Genomic DNA, 20,088 nt, shown 5'->3' with positions numbered 1-20,088 from the left:
CAACTGTAGAAGGGGACACTGTTTGAGGGAACAGGCCCAGGAAAACCAGTACAAGAGGAAAAAGAGAAAAGAGCTGTCAGAGGTAACAGGGAGTACGACCTGGAAACGCCGTGAAGTAAATCGCGTGTGAAACGACAAGAAGTACCGAATTCACCCACTCGCTCTCCACGAAAAGCACGTACAAGGAAATGGTGTTCAACACTACCTTTTATACAGGCCCACACGTACATCGTCACTTACGGCGTGTACGTGCTTGGCCCATTTTCACCAATCACACGCTTTGGCACTCCTGCGTGTAGGTATCTTTTCACCAATCACACGCTTTGTCACTCCTGCATGTGGATCCTTTTTCACCAATCACGCGCTTCGACACTCCTGCGTGTAGCTCACTTTTCACCAATCACACGCTTTGTCACTCCTGCATGTGGATCCTTTTTCACCAATCACGCGCTTCGACACTCCTGCGTGTCGCTCACTTTTCACCAATCACACGCTTTGACACTGCACGTGCAGGTAACTATTGACGCACATATGCTGGTGACGGGTTTTCGCGCGATGAGTGTTGGGTTTTCAGGTGCAAAATCACTCCCTATCAGGCTGTCCACGCGTTCTAACACGAAAGACCACGCTCCTGGCCAGGAGGCCGAATTTAAGTCCCCAAGAACCCTGAGCACGCTCCCACCTGCCATCGGCTGCTGCCTGACTGCCTGCTGGCCACGTGCCCCACAGTGCTGGTGGGTGGGGGTGGTGGGAGACATGGGTGGGGGCCTGGTGGAGGGTGCCCCTGGTGGATGGGGGTTGGGGGTGGTGGGAGACATGGATGGGGGCCTGATGGCAGGTGCCCCTGCACTGCTGGGGGGTGGGGGTGGTGGGAGACATGGGTGGGGGCCTGGTGGAGGGTGCCCCTGGTGGATGGGGGTGCAGGGGGACATGATCAGGTGTGCAGGGTAGTCCACTGTTTTGTGGGCTGCCTGCAGGGGCCGGGGAGGGTGTACAGGGTACACCTGTGGGGGCCCACCCAGCCTATTCGCATGTGATAATTCCCACGCACCCCTGTGATACACGTACCCTGGCCAATCGCGTGTTGAACTTCCCGCTACCCCTGTAATACACGCACCCTGCCTGTTCGCGTGTGATGATTCCCGCGTACCCCTGTAATACACGTTCCCTGGCCTATCGCGTGTTCTACTTCACGCGTCCCCCTGTAATACACGTTCCCTGGCCCATCGCGTGTTGAACTTCCCACTACCCCTGTAATACACGCACCCTGGCTGTTCGCGTGTGATGATTCCCGCGTAGCCCTGTGATGCACGTTCCCTGGCCTATCGCGTGTTCTACTTCACGCGTCCCCCTGTAATACACGTTCCCTGGCCCATCGCGTGTTGAACTTCCCGCTACCCCTGTAATACACGCACCCTGGCTGTTCGCGTGTGATGATTCCCGCGTACCCCTGTAATACACGTTCCCTGGCCTATCGCGTGTTCTACTTCACGCGTCCCCCTGTAATACACGTTCCCTGGCCCATCGCGTGTTGAACTTCCCGCTACCCCTGTAATACACGCACCCTGGCTGTTCGCGTGTGATGATTCCCGCGTACCCCTGTGATGCACGTTCCCTGGCCTATCGCGTGTTCTACTTCACGCGTCCCCCTGTAATACACGTTCCCTGGCCCATCGCGTGTTGAACTTCCCGCTACCCCTGTAATACACGCACCCTGGCTGTTCGCGTGTGATGATTCCCGCGTACCCCTGTGATGCACGTTCCCTGGCCTATCGCGTGTTCTACTTCACGCGTCCCCCTGTGATACACGTTCCCTGGCCCATCGCGTGTTGTACTTCCCGCTACCCCTGTAATACACGCACCCTGGCTGTTCGCGTGTGATGATTCCCGCGTACCCCTGTGATTCACGTTCCCTGCCTAGTCGCGTGTAGTACTTCCCGCGTACTCCTGATTTGGAGATTGCCCGCTTTGCTTTCCTTGTTTGCCTGCCCTGTGAAGTGGTCCGGGGTTAGCGCAGCCCTTAGCGATGATTTAGCGCTTTTGATGGCTTTTCCGTGCGCGAGGGCGTTCTTGGGGGCGTTACTGGCGCTGCTGCAGGCTCGCTGCGATTCTCTGCGCCACGGCTGTTTTGGGAGCTTGAAATCCATGAATACGCTGTGCGCGGAAATCTGTTTTAGCGCACGTGCCTGGCGCAGACTATCGCAGGCGCACGCTGTGCGCCAGCCGCGTGCGCTACTTGTGCGCTGGATTCTATGAATTACCCTGTCAGTCTCCTGCTCCAAAGGCCTGGCAAATGCCAGACAAAAGCAGTTTGATGCCTCTACTGGCAAAAGTCCCAGCTGGCCCAGTGAGCACGGCACCGGAGCTAGTAAGGTTTAAAGTGGCTCGCAGCCTGCCAACCAACATACTAAGGAAGGTGAAATGAGCGCTTGGGGTTTTCATAGCTCAGCAGCCCTTTCCATGGCCCAGACGTTCATGGCTCCTATAACCCTTAGCACTGTGTAGAGGATAATGAGTGGATTCTGCGAACTGCCCCATCCCCTCATCCGCTAATCTAAAATCCCTGCTACACATGGTGTACAGTGCATCATGGGAGCGGACAGTATTAAGAGTGCCTCTCATGCTTGCTACAGCCATCATAAGTAAGTTATAGAAATAAGATTACGAATGACATAAACAGTGATGTGTACGGCATGCAAGCCACACAGCGTAATGTAAATAGCGCATACAACTGCAAAAGGTGACATTTGAGAGGTCCAAATGTAGCCCCCTCACTATATATAAAGTACAGACGAGGAATGGACAACTTTTAAGTGTGATTCATCCAAGTTCAAAATGTGCATATGGACGGATTTGCTTAACATAAATAGCAACTTTTACAAGATGACATTTAAAGAACTAATAAGTAGCCACTATCACAGAAGTATACTGATTAGGAATGATACCGTAAGTGATTTGGCATAGATTGACATTTGCATAATTAACAAGGAAAAGACAAACTGGACAAGCTATATTCTTATAAGGAATTAGAAAGTGAGGGCTGGATTCTAAGGTGCATGTAGAAATAGAAAAGTGTTGTTGCATGGAGGAGCAACACTTTTCTTAAAAGCACCATATTCTGATTAAATTAATAATGTGCCAGCTGGGCATCAAAGCCTTGGATTTTGCATGTACCTGATTTATGGCCTGACAACAGCCCTAGTCACCATCATTAATTCAGAGCAGACACTGCAAGGGCATTCTTCTTTACAGAGCCCTTCTTTTGCATATTAAACAGGGAGTTAAAAAATTGAACATGTGAGGTGTTGTTAACATTTCTACACAAGTTCTTTCTTTAAATGCTAGGCTTTTCCCTGGATGGCACTACCACTTTTCTAATTTACTAAAGGATATACTGAACTTTTGTAAATTAGGAAAGTGCAGACTTTTTGGAAAACCTCTAAATGACACTGGTGCAAACGTTGCTCCCACAACAAAAGATTTTTTGAGCTTTAGCAACTGGAAACCACGACAGCTTCCCATCAACCCTTCCATCCACTTCACAATTGTGGAGCTGGAAACTGGAGGGAAGGATGTCGGCATTCCACTCCAATTTTTGCCACAGCCCTGAGTGCAAAAATGCAAAGCAGATTCAGCTCACATGTTAAGGGCAGGGAAAGAAATCACGTGAGTGGCGTTCATCTGACATTAACAGAGGTACAACATGCCAGCTGTAGGTAAAAAGATTTTGCCCCAACCATTGATTTAATTGATGAAATTTCATGCAGGTGTGGCGCTCTCAAAGGTGGCTCAAACTCCCTGTTCCTCTTCCTCTTTACGCACAGTCCACTCTGGCCTCCATCCCCTCTGACAGCTGGCTGCACAATCCCAGATTTTTACATCTGGGGTTTGACAGGTTAGAGTAACACCTACCAGACAAAGAAGCCCCCGTCATTCCCCCACCATTCCAGGATCCACTAGAGCTCGCTTTCTGATGAATTTCAGTACTCTTTTAAAGTGCAAGAAATCAGGGCCGGCCTTAGGGGTGGGCTGCCGGGCGACCGCCCGGGCACTTTACCATCAGCTGCCAACCGCGCCAGCTCGCGGGAGTCTTTCAAAGTCGGCCCCAAGCTGCCGTGGTGGGAGAATGCATGGCAGGCGCCCTATTGAAATTAAATGCTCTCCGCTGTCGGGACAGGAGCGCATTCAATAACAATAGGGGCGGGGGTACGCCACTTTTTATTTTGCTGTCCAGAGCGCTGCGGCCGCTAAGGCCGGCCCTGCTAGAAATTGCCCTCCGAGATTACGTGCTTGCTCTTCAGGCTATTTATGCGTTAGCTCCTTTCCTGATTAGCGCTATGTTCTGATTACGTGCCGCTGACACAACGAGCATACAAACTATCAAACTGGCATCCAATCACCTCTTTTACCTGTATGCATTTTTCATGTTTGTATAACTCTCCTCCCCCTTCATTCTTCATCGCTAGTGCCCTTTTAAATTCCTCTACAGACTAAGGCCTGGCGGCAGCACAATCCCCAGCTTTCTAGAAAAGCTTCTACAAACAAATAGGGTTTGACCACTATGGAATAAAAACGCAATCAAAATAATGTAACATAATGTGCTCTGGAATGTATCTTTTAAAGTTCCTGGAAATGCAAGTAGAACTGGCATTGCAAGTTTGAGTAAAGTCAAGAGCTGCTCTGCAATGCCATTAATTTGAATAATAATATCTGCTTAAATTCTTCACAGACCCTCACAAAGCCCTGTTAGATTCCCAAGTGACGCCACATTCACATATGTAATGTAGAGTGCTCTTATCTGTTGCTGCTTAGGCCATTCTGCGTGGTTGATGGGTGAGACCGACAACACAAAAAGAGAGGTAGAGGGAAGGAGCTGCCCACTACTAACCGACCCTCTAACAAGGTAAAGACCTTTAGTACAACACATAAGGGTTAGGTGGGTATCAATCTCCAATTTATCTTGGTAACACTGTAAAAGAACCAAAGTGCTTTCAAAACAAGCTGCCTGCTATTGCATTAAATCACCAGGCAGTACAACAACGTAATGAAAAATATACATCTGCAATTTGTATTAATGTACATAAAACATATTAATCCAAAAGACAGTAAACAACAGTGTTTTTGACTACAAAGAGACAGTAGTATAGTTCATTTAAAGGGCTTACCCTACGTACTGCCCTCTAATGTCCACGAAGTCAAAGAAAGTGTCATATGCTGTGCAAATACGCAATTATTTAAAAACAAAGTTTTCCATACAACATTTCACACACTCTCACCATGACCATTCCATACACATATACATGGGTGAGACCGACCTGAAAGGAGCTAAATTAGTGGGTGTTCAAACAGTCATCCTGGCATTTATATTTTGAGTATAGGTGGATGGTGTGGGTGTTTTGTGACTCATACAGAAGATGCACTCATGAGACGAAGCCGATTCGGTCTAGCCTTGTTCTTGTTTGTGATATAGGCATCAATAAACCCTCTGTAGGGGTATGATATGATATGGCATTTATAAAGCGCCTATACACAAGTGTTTCAAAGTGCGACAAAGCAAGGGAGGGGAAACAAAGGGAAGACAAACAACGATCCTACTAGGCCAAGTGTCATTCAGATCACGCAAGTGCATGGGAAGGGGAAGGAGGAGAAGTGCGGGGGCTAAAGGGGAGAGGACAGTGCAGTACATGGGATAAGAAAATAAATAAACAATAGGTAAAGTACGGCATGCAGGTGGCAAGTGCAAGGTAAGTGCAGACTTTAGGTGTCAAGTGCTGGTAGTGGGACTGTAGGGATACAGAAAACAGTCCACTAGTGCGGGGGTTGCCAGGAAGGCAGTGCAGGAGTGCGACTGGTGGGGGAGGGGACCTGGGCTCCAAATCAGAGGGTGGCCAGGTAACCAGTGTAGTTTCAGTGTCAGCCAGGAAGTCAGCAAGGGAGAGGAGGAGAAAAAGCAGACGCAAAGAGAAAGGTAGCGGGTCAGAAGAAATACGCAGACAACTTCAAGACATCTCCAACAATGGTTTATTAAATAAGAAGACACCCTATATCTCCCTGTAACTATGGGGTGTTCCCTACCTATATTGTTATTGTTGTTATTGTTATTTTGCTTTTATATAGCCACCTATATACCATTGGTATGGTCTGAAGGCGCTGGTAGGTTGAACGCCATTGGGAACCGAAGTTCATATCAGTAGAGGGAGTAGAGATAGTCAGAAAAGGGTGCATGTGAGCACCGGGTATGTGTGCAGCTCGTGCGGGATCCGTGTGATAGCTGCTCTCTAGCGATAGGTGTGCCGGTAGAGAGGTCAGGAATATGTGTTCGTTCTGGCAGGATTTATCCAGATCGGATGTGGCTGCGTTAGGCCTGAGGAGAACGCCTGGGTGGGGGGTGTGTAACCAGAAGTGATTACTTAGAATGATGTGGAGTGAGCGGCGAGTGTTGGTATGAGAACAGTTATACCGAATGGTGTCATAGTATCTATGTGTTCTAGTTGAGTGTTGATGTAAGGAGAGAGTAAGCGTGGTGGTGAGATAAGATGAGTTATATGCCCTTTCAGACATTCTCTGCATGCTACATCATACTATATTCGTCACATGCTCCTCTACGCACTCTCCCCCTCTAAGCATTCACTAGTTTTATGCACTCACCCCCTCTATGCACTCACCCCCTCTATGCACTCACCCCTCTACGCACTCGTCCCTTCTACGCACTTGCCCCTTCTATGCATCCATCCCCACTACGCACTCATCCCCACTACGCACTCATCCTCACTACGCACTCATCCTCTCTACGCACTTATCTGACTTTTGCTCCCCGCACTCATCTGCTCCCCGTACTCATCTGCTTTAAGCACTCGTGCCTTTCACGCATTCAATAGCACTATCCTGTCCTATATATTCACCTCGACACTCATCTGTTCTATACCTTCATCTGTTCTGTACACTCATTCACTCTGTATTCTTATCCACTCATATGCTCTATCTACTCATACGCTTCATCCACTCATCCACTCTGTACACTTATCCACTCATACGCTCTAACACTCATCCGCCTTATCCACACATCCACTCATCCACCCTATCCACTCATTCTCTCATCCGTTCTATCCTCTCATCCACTCTATCCACTCAATCCACTCTATCCACTCATCCGCCCTATCCACCCATCCTCTCAACCGTTCCATCCTCTCATCCACTCTATCCACTCATCCACTTTATCCAGTCACCACTCTATCCATATCCACTCATCCGCCATATCTACTCATCCTCTCATCCGCCCTATCCACTCATCCTCTCATCCACCCTATCCACTCATCTACCCTATCTACTCATCCTCTCACCCGCCCTATCTACTCATCCTCTCATCCACCCTATCCACTCATCCTCTCAACCGTTCTATACTCTCATCGACTCATCCGCCATATCCACCCATCCTCTCAACCGTTCCATCTCTCATCCACACTATCCACTCATCTACTCTATCCATTCATCCACTCTATCCACTCATCCGCCCTATCTACTCATCCTCTTATCCGCCCTATCCACTCATCCGCCCTATCTACTCATCCTCTCATCTGCCATATCTACTCATCCTCTCCTCCGCCCTATCTACTCATCTTCTCATCCGCCCTATCCACTCATCCTCTCGACCGTTCTAGCTTCTCGTCCACTCAATCCACTCATCCGCCTTATCCACCCATCCTCTCAACCATTCCATCCTCTCATCCACTCTATCCGCTCATCCACTCTATCCGCTCATCCACTCTATCCGCTCATCCACTCAACCGCCCTATCTACTCATCCTCTCATCCGCCCTATCTAGTCATCCTCTCATCAGCCCTATCCACTCATCCTCTCAACCGTTCTATCCTCTCATCCACTCCGTCCACTCATCCATACTATCCATTCGTCAGATCTATCCACTCATTCGCTCAATCCACTCATCCGCTTTATCCGCTCTTATCCACTCATCCGCTCTTATCCACTCATCCGCTCTTATCTACTCACCTGCTCTTATCTACTCATCCGTTCATCCTCTCTATCCGTTCATCCTCTCTATCCATTCATCCGCTCGATCTGTTCATCCGCTCTTATACACTCCTCTGCTCTCTACACTCCTCCGCTCTGTACATTCCTCCGCTCTGTGCACTCCTCCGCTCTGTGCACTCCTCCGCTCTGTGCACTCCTCCGCTCTGTGCACTCGTCCGCTCCATATGTTCATCCCCTTTGTACATTCGCTAGGTCTACACACTCTCCGCAGTTCCATATTCATGCGTTATTCATATTGATGTGCACTACATACTCATCAGGTTCACATACTCGCCTTTTCTACACACTCATCCCGTTTACGCTCATCCGTTCTGGACATTCATCTGTTTTACGCACTACTGCGTTCTACTCGCTTCCTGTATTACGCCCTCATCAGCTCTACACGCTTGTCCACTCAACATGTTGATCCATTCCATATACTCATCGGTCTACATATTCATTCGATTCCCACATTCATTCAAACTATATAGTTATTTGTTCTAAGTAATTCATCCACGTCATTTCCTTTGTTCGCTCCGCATGTATTCTATCCATTTCGGGAGTTTAAATCTCTTTCCTGTTCCCGTATGATTTATTCTTATTAACCATTTCACTGCTTGATCTACTTTATTAATTTAATTAAGTTTGCCTTTCTAGTTTACATTTGGGGTCGCTGTCAGATTCTCGCATCTGGTGGTTTGATGGATTGGTGTCATTGAGTTGCTGTCGGTCTGTTTGGGTTAGTTTGGTATGTGTTGGTTTTAGGGGAAGAGCCAGGTTTTCAGCAGTTTGCGGAAAGACATTAAATCCTCAGTCTGGCGGATGTGGGGTGGGAGTGAGTTCCATAGCGTGGGGGCCAAGGCTGAGAAAGATGATCCGCCTAACCTGATTGAGTTTGTCTTTGGAATGACTAGGAGGCCGGATGAGCTTGATCTTAAGGTGCGTGGGGGGTTGTAGGGTTTTAGCTTGTCTTGAAGATATTGAGGTCCAGTTTTATGCAGTGCTCGCTGCGAGATGCACAAGGTTTTGAAAGTCACCATTTGGGCTACTGGAAGCCAGTGCAGCGTTTTAAGGGCTGGGGAGATGTGGTCTCTTGGGCCAAGCGCAAGAAGCAATTTGGCTGCCGCGTTTTGTGCCCTTTGGAGTTTATTCAGTTGGCACGCATGGACTCCGAGGTATAGGGGGTTTGCGTAGTTGATATAACGATTGATTGGACCGCAGAGAGTCTGTTGGGAAAGGAGAAATATGGAAAGATGCGCCTAAGGGTTTTAAGGTGGAAGTGGCAGGACTTTGAGAGGTTGTTGACTTGGAGCGAGAGTGTTAGGTCAGAGTCAAGGGTGCATCCAAGATTTTTCACTGAGTTGGAGGGGGTCGGAGAGTCGCCCATGGCGGATGGCCTGGGTAGTGGATGTGGAAGAAGTTCCATGTTGCCACATACCATGATTTCTGTTTTGGAGGGGTTTAATACGAGGTGGCTTTGGGTCATCCAGAGTTCTATGTCAAGGAGGCAGGAGGCCAGGTCAGGTCGGCAGTTGGGATTTGAGTTCAGGAGTTTCAGAATTAGTTGGGTGTCGTCGGCGTAGTTGTAGCACAAGATGTTGTGCGAGCAAATTATTGGTGGGAGGGTGATCAAGTAGAGATTGAACAGGAGGGCGGATAGGCACGCTCCTTGTGGGACTCCCGTGTCGACTGGTCGGGCTTGGGAGGTATAGTTGGAGAGTATTGTTATTTGGTACCGATCCTTGAGGAATGAAGCTATCCATTTAAGAGCGGTTGCACGAATTCCTAGGGAGTGGAGGTGGTCTAGGAGGATTGAGTGATTGATTGTGTCGAAGGCGGCGGATAGGTCAAGAAGGATTAGCGCCGCGCATCCCGCGGAGTCTGCGGTCATTTTAAGGCTTATCCCAAATTGAGGTTAGGGTGGTTTCAGTTCCGTGACGGGCTCTGAAACTTGATTGAGTGGGGTCTAGGAGATTGTTGGCTTCGACAAAGGCATTTAGTTGGGACTAGGCCGTTCGGTCTATGAGTTTGGCAAGGAATCTGGTGTTTGAGATGGGGCAGTAGTTTTCTGGCTCGAGAGGGTTGAGGGAAGGTTTTTTAATTAGAGGTTTGACATAAGCCGTTTTGAATGCGTCGGGAAAGATACCAGAGGAAAGGGAGGCATTTATAATGGATCTTGCGTGTTCACCTGCGCAGGTGGAAGTGAAAATGTCTTTGAGGATTGTGGCTGGGCAAGGGTCCAGTGACGAGCCAGATGGTTTGAGGGCAGATAGAAGTTTTAGAAATTGCTCTGGTGATATTGGACGAAAGGATTCAAATGTTGTTTGCCTAATGGTCGCATCTGGTGAGGTGGCCGGTATGGGGGGAGAATTGCTTGGAGGATGTAAGAGAGCAAGGTTGGTGGCTAGAGTATTTGTTCTTTTGAGAGCCGTGGTGAAAAAGTGGAGGCAGAGTGAGTCGCACAGAGATTGTGAGTGAGTCGGGCTGGTCGTGTTGCAAGCCGGATGGGTGAATTCGGAGATGATTTTGTGGAGTTCTTTGCTTGGGTTTTTGCAGTTTTGGATTCGGGACTTGTAGTGGGCTTTTTTTGCTTTCCGGATTTCGGCCTTGTACTGGTAAAGGTGACGGGCTAAGGTGGCCCTATTCACCTGGGTTTTGTCTTTCTGTTTAGTGATCTTCAACTCAGGAGTGAACCATCTGGGGAAGAGGCCACGGCGGGTTGATGGTTCGCAAGGGGGTGTGAGCCGCGTCAGAGATGCATTGAGCCATGAGTCAAAGGCGTCAGGGGTTAGTTATTTGTTGAGTAGGCAGGTAGGTGGTGGAGACTGGAGTAGTGCGTCGGCTAGGTCCGGGACGGTTATTAGTTTTTTCCAGCATTTGCGTAGATTCGGAGGTTCAGATTCGAGTACGGGAAGGTGGTCGGCTGAGTGAATGGTGAACGAGAGAATGAAGTGATCGGGCCAGAGGATAGGGGTGGGGGGCTTTAAATGAATCAGGGTGTTGGAGCTGAAGATGGCATCAAGAGTGTGTCCTTTATAGTGAGTCAGGCCGTTTGTGTGGGGTTGGAGGTTAATTGCGTCCAAACCGTCAACCATAGAGTGTGTCATAGGGTTGGTGGGAATGTCGAGCAATATGTTGAAGTCTCCAAGAAGGGTGAGGTTGGGGTGGTTTAGTTGAAGGGTGGCAATAGAGTCGCAGAGGTTGTTTGTGAAATGTCTATCGTAGCCAGTGGGTCTGTAGATTATTAGGAAGCTGTGTGAGAGCTACGAGGAGAGGGATAGTCTAACGAGGAAAGATTTGCAGGATGGAATGGACGGTTGGTTGTCGATGATTGAGGCGTGGAAGAGAGACTTGAAGTCAAATGCTATTCCTCCTCCTCTAGAAGGACGGTTCAGTTGGATGAGGGAGTATTCGGGGGGGGAAGGCTTCACTGGCGATTGGGGCGAAATTGTCCGAGAACCAAGTTTCGGTGATGAAAACCAGATCTGGTTTGTCCGAGGCGAGGAGGTCAAAGATGCAGTATCTGTTTTTTGCTACGGAACGGGCATTAAATAGGATGCAGGTCACATCGGGAGGCGAAGTTGGTCTCGGAGCAGGAGCGGAAGGTGGTGGTGGCGGAGAGAGAGGAAGTTGGAGAGGTAGAGGAAATGATCGATGGGAATAGTGGGCGAGCAGCAGAGTTGGCTGGTTTCGGGCGGGGATGGGTGGCTGCGTGAGTTGGGATGCTCGGGTTTGGTTCGGGAGATTTGAAGGTAGGGTGTGAGTGGTTAGGATTTTCAGTTGTAGTTCAGGAGAAGTCGAGAGAGAGGGATTCCAGGCAGGGTGAAGCTACGGGGGAAGGAGGAGATTGGGGTACAGAGGTTGCGGGTCGAGACAGGGGAGGCGAGGAGTGCTGAGAGATTGAGGGGGACCAGGTACGGTTCCTCTTTAGTTTCTTTATTGCGATTGGAGTGTGGGAGTGCAGTTTTTAGGGAGGGGAAATGGTGTGTTCGTGGAGCGGAGGCTGTGGGGGTTTGTGGGCAGGGTGTGGTCGCTATGATAGTGAGGGGAGCGGGCATGGTTAACGTGGGCTGATCGGTGGTAATGTTCGTGGGAGGAGTGTTCTTAGGGTGGTTGGCTCGACATCGTGCCCCCTGGCTTGGTGTTTGGAGAGGCGAGTGGTAGGGAGTGCAAAGGAGGGTGGGATGATTTGGGAGGGGGGGATGGGAGGGAAGGTAGATCGGGGAGTGGGGGCAGATTATGGCATTCATTTCTGACGGACTCTGGAGGAGTGTGTGCACTCCTGATTAGTACGAGCTGTTAGGTGTAGTCTCAAGAGCAACTTACAGTCTATTGGACTTTATAAGTTCCGCTGTTTCACTGGCTGTGAGTGGTCTTGTACTCAAGGTTCCAAGAGGTCGGGTGATATTATTCAATTATTCTAGGTTTTAGTGTGCTATTTGTACTTACTTGCAGATATTAGGCCGTTTGAGATATAGCTAGATCCTAGGATATGCTAACTGGGTGGTATATTTAGTTGTAGCTACAGCACAGTTATGCTGTTGGGTAGGCTTTCTTCTAGTAAGCTGGAATACAGGTAAGCTTATTATTATTATTTTAGGCAGAGTTTGGGAGGGCTTTCTTATTGTAGTTCTAAATTCAGTGGGGGCACGCTATTGGCACACTTCCAAGTTCAGTTTGTACAGAGAAGATATTAGGCTATTAGGAGCACTTCTAGGTTCAACTTTATACAGAGATGATATTAGGATATTAGGAACACTTCTAGGTTCAACTTTATACAGAGATGATATTAGGCTAGTAGGAGCTATTAAGTGGATAGATAATTAAGGTGCTTGTCAGTCATCTGGAAATGTTCAAATCAAAAGAGAGGCCACTATAAAAAAAAAAAAAGAATCGTGCCTGCCCCTACCACTATTCAGAACAAACCAAGGCTAGGAGAATGACTCCCTTAGCCAGGATTCTGCTTGCTTTAGAGTTCTTTAAATATCAAATTTCAAATAGACTCTAGCTACCATCTGTTCCAGGGCTTGCAAATCTCAAATAAGGTATTTGGCTCTTCCCTTATCTTGTGCGGTTATTTTCCCTGGGATCTTTTGTGAAGTTTGTTTGATCCCTACATCCACGTAATTTTGCCGGTACAACCTTGCGTTATATCAACTCTTGGCTGGGTCATCCCTTCAGGATTATTATAATTTCTCCTTCTTAGCTCAGACTTATCTTGGTCATCTGTTTATTTATCCACTTCTCTTGTTCGTCTTTCAGACTCTTTTGTTTCCACTACTCTTCAATTAATCCCTCTCTTGAGGGTTGGAATATTCACTCGTCTTCCCAGGGCAGTCTTATCCGTTGATTAATATTCTCTTTCTCGGGTTTACATATGATGTACCCTCTTATTTTGCTACAGTTCAGTTTGATCAACTTTACAGTTTGAGTTTCAACAATCTAACTTTTGTGAGTTTCTCCACTCTTAATAACGATTCCCTTCTTGCTTCCCAGGACTTTGGGAGTAGTGCCAGAAATGCGAGGTTTTAATTGCATCATATTAGTACATAAATTGGCCGTAGGCAGTCTTATATATCGTACCCAAACACGGGCACTCAGTAAACACATGCCTTACTGTCTCAAGATTAGATTTAGATTTACAAGTGCGACAGTAACGTTTTTACAGTGAAAATTGCCATTTGGCACTACATATTGCTCTAACGGGGCGTTGGTTTATCCGCATAAGCAGTCGGAATTTACGCACCGCTTGATCAGGGCACCTCAAAAGATACATTTGTGGGAGGAAGTATGAATGGATAATTCCCTCTATTTGGGGTAATTATGGAGCATACTCATGTGTAAAAAAATATGTTCCCATTCCCATTTTGCAACCTTTTTTTAAGGCATATTTAATGGTATTTTATCTACCACAACGAGCATCATCTGTTGACCTTTGAAGTTGAGCATATAGCTCTTTACACAATTCATCATATTGGTTAATATGATTAGGCTCTCCTATATTGATGATGTTGTTACCAATTGTTCCTAACATTTGGCATTCCGGGTGAGATATTGCTTTCAGAGGGAGTAAGCCTCTCTGCAACAGGATGGTAGCCTTAAGCGAGAGAAGGCCATATTCTACTCTTACATATTGAATAGGGCAAGAAGAAGCAAGTCGCAATACTGTTAGTCAAAATTATCCTTCATCTCTGTCTAACGAGGATACATCTCTGATAGAGAGGACCTCTAGACCATAGGCTATCACAGGGATAAGCCACTGGTTGTAAAGCATCATGATCCCTTTCAATGAATATCCCGCATAATTAGAGACAAACCTATGTACAAGCAGTGTTATATCTTTGGCTCGACAAACTTTATTTTCAATGAGTTTAGCATAGTCTACTGTGGATTTAAAAACCAAGGTCTTTTTTTTCTTTTTACTTCATTGTGTTATAGTTCACAAAGAATTTTTCACAAAAAATACACACAAAGTAGTAATAGAAGAAAATGTACATTAAAATTCATGAAAACGTTTACGAAAAAGAAACACAAGCAAACATGATAAAAAGGCTTCTCCTAAAACAATAAGAAAAACAACCTTACACCTTAGTTGCACAACCCTCTACATAATGTTCTTTGTTAAAGACCCAAAACTTCTTTCATAAAACGTATGGCTGCCAAAGACTGTTTAAAAGACTTATCTGTAAAAATACATTGCCAGACCCAAAAGCAACCTGGTTTTGGTTCCCTTATGGAACATTTGAAAGCCTAGGTACACAAAGGAATCCAGTTTATCGAGATGTGAGCCTTCAATACACCATTTGAAGTGTTCACCTACTTTTCCCATACCTTTATACAGGGTTAACATTTTTGATTTTGGGACACTTATCGTTAACATATTCTGGTTTGTATATACCTCCAGGGCTTCAACTGGCACTGCAAACCTATTGGCATATGTTCTAATAGAATCAGATCATCTGCATATAGTAAATAATTAATCGGTTGCTCATGAAGTTTTGGGGGGGAATGTGATGTTAAAAAAGGTATCCCCCAAATCAGAATTGAAAAGGAGGAATAAAATTGGGGTCATTATACAATATTTATAAGATTCAGTATAGTTAATAGTCCCCCGCTAGTCACCATTTTAGGCTTAGTAACTTTCTTAGAGGCGATCAGCATTATTGGGTCTCAGATTAATTCTTAGATCATGTTCAGTTGCAAAATGGTCAAGCTCTTCCAGTATTGCCGTCATGCCACCTAAAGTATGATCTACTAAGTCATCCTCATAAAGCAGTGCAAAGACCCGAGTAGACTTACATTTAGCTAGGAAATTGGCCTTTTTCTCAAGGCGGTTTATAAGGTTGTCAAGATAGAGGTTAAATAATAGGCTGCCAACAGACAACACTGTTTGACATCATTATTGATCTTAGTGGGTCTTCTAAAGTGACCTTCATTGTCGAAGCATATTTGGGCACTGGTATCAGTATGTAGCTTTATTATGATCTCTAATAGCAAGCTCGGACAATTCATGGCTGCTAATATTTCCCACAGTCTGTGACGGATCATGTTATGAAAATCAGAGCTAGAATCTATGAAGGTGACATATGTAGAGGGGTTATTTTTCCTTCTTGCCTTACAAATGATCACATCAAGTAAACAAATATTATGAGTGGTACTAGATCGAGCTGCAAACCCTGTCTGAAAAAGGTGGAGTAAATTGTTATGATTAATCCAATTCTGTAAATGGTCTAAAACTATAGCCGCAAACATTTTGCTGGTGGTATTTAATAATAATAATAAGCAATAGTTTTATGGGGCAAGCCTCTCCCCAGCCTTATACACGGGAATTAAGATGGAGGTTTTCCATGAAGCAGGTATATGCATTTCATTACATACTTTCATGAAGAGAACATAGAAGATTTCAGCCCAATTTTCTAGATCTTGTTTGATTACAATAATAGCAAGGGTGTTTGGGCCAGGGGCTTTAGAGTTCTTAGCTTTAATTATTATCTCTATGATTGTATGAACTATAAATGTTAATGGCCATGCTGTCAGCACGTTCCCGTGAACAAGTTCAGGTTTTTCCTCATACATCATAGTGGTGAGATAGGACACCCACTCTTCTTCACCAATAGTGCTCAGCGGCTGGATGATGGATCGCCCCCTAACTTTATTCAATCATATCCATATAGAGCTGGTATTATTTTCTTGCAAGACACCCATCGTCTGTTGCCACTGAAGATTCAATTTCTCAACTTGCTGTCTTTTACGGCAGTTTCTATATTGGGTATTCAATTTTTTCCGTTGCATATGTGTCGTAATCCAGTATATGAATGTCTACTGAACTACTGTTTGTTTTTCGAAGGTTAGGAATATGAACAGTAGACCGAAGACAAAATAAACCTTCCCACCAAGATCACAGCTTGCAGGACTAAACGCACCTGACAGGCCAAGCTTTTGGGTGAAAAGTCAGGAGCAGCAACAGAGCTAAGGAGAAAACACAAAGATTACAAATACCGTAAGTGAAGGTTCAAACCAATGTCTCCCAGCCGCACCACCCTCAGAAAACCCACTCTTACCTGCAGTGGTGATGAAAAGAATGGAGAGCCTACTGAATTCCAGAAGTGAAGCAAGCAAGAAATGGGTAAGTGTTCCACAGTTCCCAGAAGAGCAAAAGGTCCCAAACTAGCTATCCCGGGCGGCACAAGGGCATGACTAACTAGCCAGTTCCAATCCCAAGTGACCAGCAGAGCGTCCCAGAAAGAAACCCCGAAAAGTGTTCTTATGTGAATGCCCGAAATTCTCAGTAAAGCGTACAATTAGTGTTCGCGTAAAGTTGAAATCCAGGAAGTGACCAAATATCAATACAGCAGAGCGTCCCAAAGTCACTTAGAAGAATGCTGACTAGTGCGGTGTAGGAGTTGAAGTTTGTAAAGTGTTTACTCAGCGTGTACCAGCAGTGAGAGAAATAACGGAATTCTTAACTCAAAGAAAAAACCTGCGGAATCAACCGTTTTCATACGGTAGTAGGACCGGAGTTTCCAAACACAGCAGGCTGAACTCCCATGGAGTAAAGAACGAGCCAAGACGCAGGGCAGAACTTGGCATTGGAAGTGTTTGGCTGACAGGAAAAACGTCTAAGTGATCAACAATCAGATTGAGGCATAGGCAAAAACAAAGTCAGGTGGAAGCGCCGGAGTTCTGATAACCAGTTAAGCAGCAGGTGGGGAGGGGCGTTCAGAAACAATGAAGGGCAATCCAAGGAAACGTAGTCAAAGTGGAAAACAGGATTCAGATAACAGGAAATCGGGATACAAAAGTACAACTTAACAACATGAAAAGCACTTGTTAAGGAGCACTGGAGCGATGTCCCAGAGCCGCAAATAAGGATGCAGAGGGACGCAGATGTTGCCTTCGGATCACGTGGCCTCTCTTTTTCCCAGAATGCTGGGAAATGTAGTTTCTTCTGTATTGACGCTGTGCAAGGCGCCAGCGCAAATTCCATACCTTCTTATGGGTGGTAGGCAAGATCCCACGGGGCATGACAATATTGTATTCATTTATCTGTCATACTCTGACTTTCTAACCTTCTGAGATTTTTCCAATTGGATCTCTTAGCTACCAATAAATCACTGTCATAGATTGTATTTAATCTTTTCCTGTGACAATCAATGGGGATGAATGAATAGTGGCAACATCGACAGAAGTGGTTTTAATTAAATGTTCAATTTCATTGCTATTCAGTGCCTTAATACCATTATATGGATCATTTACTAGCATTCAAATTCGATGACCATTTTATTGATTTTAGGTAAGGTGCATTTTAATTTTGTACCACTATTACTGACGGTCACGTTTCTAGGGCCCCTATCATTTACAGAGGGAAAAGACAAGTTTAACTCAACATGAATCAAAGAATGATCACTATACGGCAAGTGGAGAACTTCAAAATCAGTGATATAGTTAAGTCCTGCCGGGTTCCGCATATATAATCTAACGTGGCCGATCAAGAGCCACTACACCAGGAACATTTACCCGGGGTATCACCTTTAGTTCTTCCATTAAGCATCCATAAATCACATTCTGCCATAAAGTTCTTCCATTCCAAACCTTTATCATTACACTTGGGATCCTCCATTACATTGGTAGCGGCAATATTGATGTGATAATCAGTCATTGCAGACATAACAGACCTGGCATTGAGATCGCTTCCGATTATGATCATGTTATTTCTCGCAATCAGAAGCCATCTAGTAATCATTGTATCAATGCATTCAAATATTTCACTAGAAATATTCCTGGTGGGAGGGTCATATATATGTATATATATATTGATAATATATTGGGGGCGACTGAAAAATATTTAGCTTTTACTTCAATAGCCAATATGTTGCCATTTACTTATTCTGATTTTATTTCCATAGAGTGGGATATAATGTGGCTGTCAATATAGAACTCATTCATCAGCCACATCTCTTGTAGCATAAATATAGGGTAGCCAATCAGTCGGTCAAGGGAAGTGCCAATTTTTAGAAAGTGGGCATGGCCTCGAGTATTCCACGAGCTACGTTAAGCACTAATGTTTGTACACTTTCCATTTGATGGACTAGATTTCTTAACTTACAAAAAAATGATCCACATGTGAAAGAATTTTTTTTTGATTGTTAGTTTGTCAATATATTTAACAAGGAGTTTGTTCTGTGCTCAATTTCCCTTAGTGATCGTTTTGCTTACGATGCAGAAGTACCTTTGAGAATGGTCACCGATTTGATCAACCCATGTAACCCTGCACATACGAAAAGAAGGTCACACGCTTTTCTTACCCCTGCCTAAACAAAAGGGTAAGTACCTTGTGGAATCTCTTCTGGTTCAGATTGTAAGCAGCCTTACTACCATAGGATTGTTTTTAGGACAGCAAAACGTTGGTAATCTACAAACAATACTGATACATACATGTATCTCCATTCTGCCTCCCTCATTTTAGGGACAAGAGGTTCCTTCGCCCTGAAGAAGGCTGAACATTGATGCCGCCAATACTGGCAAAGCCGAAATTTGTTTCCAGTGCATATTTACAAAAACCTAGTTTTTGTCTCATAAGTATCTATCTTACAGCACGGTGCAACTTTAATTAGATTTATAATCATACACGTTGGCAGTTTGGAAGATCAACAGGCATGAGTATACATTGAACATGCCGTCAGTTTAGAACAAATGTCTATAGCTCATCAGGTTAATATGAAACAGTACCCTGATTCTCTTCTTAAAAGCAGGAACATGTCCACTATGTAAATCATACAACTTTGTTCGATGATTGCTAAGATTGCTTGAATTTCTCTTCTCTTTCTGTTTGTGAATTAACTATTCCACAATTTTGTTTTTGAATGTGTCTTTCTACCCTCGTTGACATTGTATTGTTTATCTCCTTGTCCAGAGTTGGGTTAATATATATGTATGTTTTAATATATATGCTCACTTGAAAATCTGAATGTATGATTTTGTCTTTGTGTTCTCTCCCCTTTCTTGTAATTGTTTGTATTAATAAAAAATACTGATCCAATTGTAGTTGCTGCGTTGTTCCTAGAGTGACTCTTTGAGCCCAGAACAAACTCCTTGTTAAATATATTGACAAACTAACAATCAAACTAAAATTGTTTCACATGTGGATAATTCTTTTGTAAGTTATTCATTATATTCAATCCCTGATCCACATTAGCTTCTGGGGATACCCCTATTGTTCGTATTACGGACTAGATTTCTTAGCCATCTCCACCCCACTTGATTGTCTGTATCAACTGTTTGTTGGATATTGTTCTTTACTACGTCTTTGTTTTTAGCTGTGCAGCAATGTTCATACTCAAAGGATTGCGTGGAAACAGATATCTCTTTGTTCAACTCAAAACCAAGAAAATCTAAAGTTTCTTCTTTTGATCTAATCAGTGTAGCGGTTGCAGGTAATACGCAAGGAACTTGTCTTATTGCTCCGAAGTCTATTTTCCGAGGTTGGATGTACTCAAAATCACAGCATTTCAGTATTCGTAGTGATGTAATTTTTGAGGATAGATGGACTAATGCTGATCT

The 20,088-nt window shown here is 45.2% G+C and overlaps 1 long non-coding RNA gene across 4 annotated transcripts in view; it reads left to right on the top strand.

Annotated features, from left to right (window-relative positions):
* Nucleotides 1-19,567, top strand: part of LOC138548714 (uncharacterized) — a 110,783-nt gene extending 91,216 nt beyond the window's left edge. For 3 of the 4 annotated variants that reach the window (XR_011292529.1, XR_011292523.1, XR_011292511.1), the window contains 3 exons: nt 16,381-16,654; nt 18,729-18,851; nt 18,995-19,567. This is a non-coding gene — a long non-coding RNA (uncharacterized lncRNA). Of the gene's footprint in view, nt 1-16,375; nt 16,655-18,728; nt 18,852-18,994 lie in introns of all 4 variants that reach the window. The other variant, XR_011292517.1, reaches the window with a different exon arrangement.
* Nucleotides 19,568-20,088: the final 521 nt, after the last annotated feature.

This window comes from Ambystoma mexicanum, chromosome 1q (genome assembly GCF_040938575.1).
Source record: "Ambystoma mexicanum isolate Mex_15411 chromosome 1q, UKY_AmexF1_1, whole genome shotgun sequence".
Taxonomy (NCBI): Eukaryota; Metazoa; Chordata; class Amphibia; order Caudata; family Ambystomatidae; genus Ambystoma; species Ambystoma mexicanum.
This window is presented reverse-complemented; position numbering and strand designations above follow the sequence as displayed.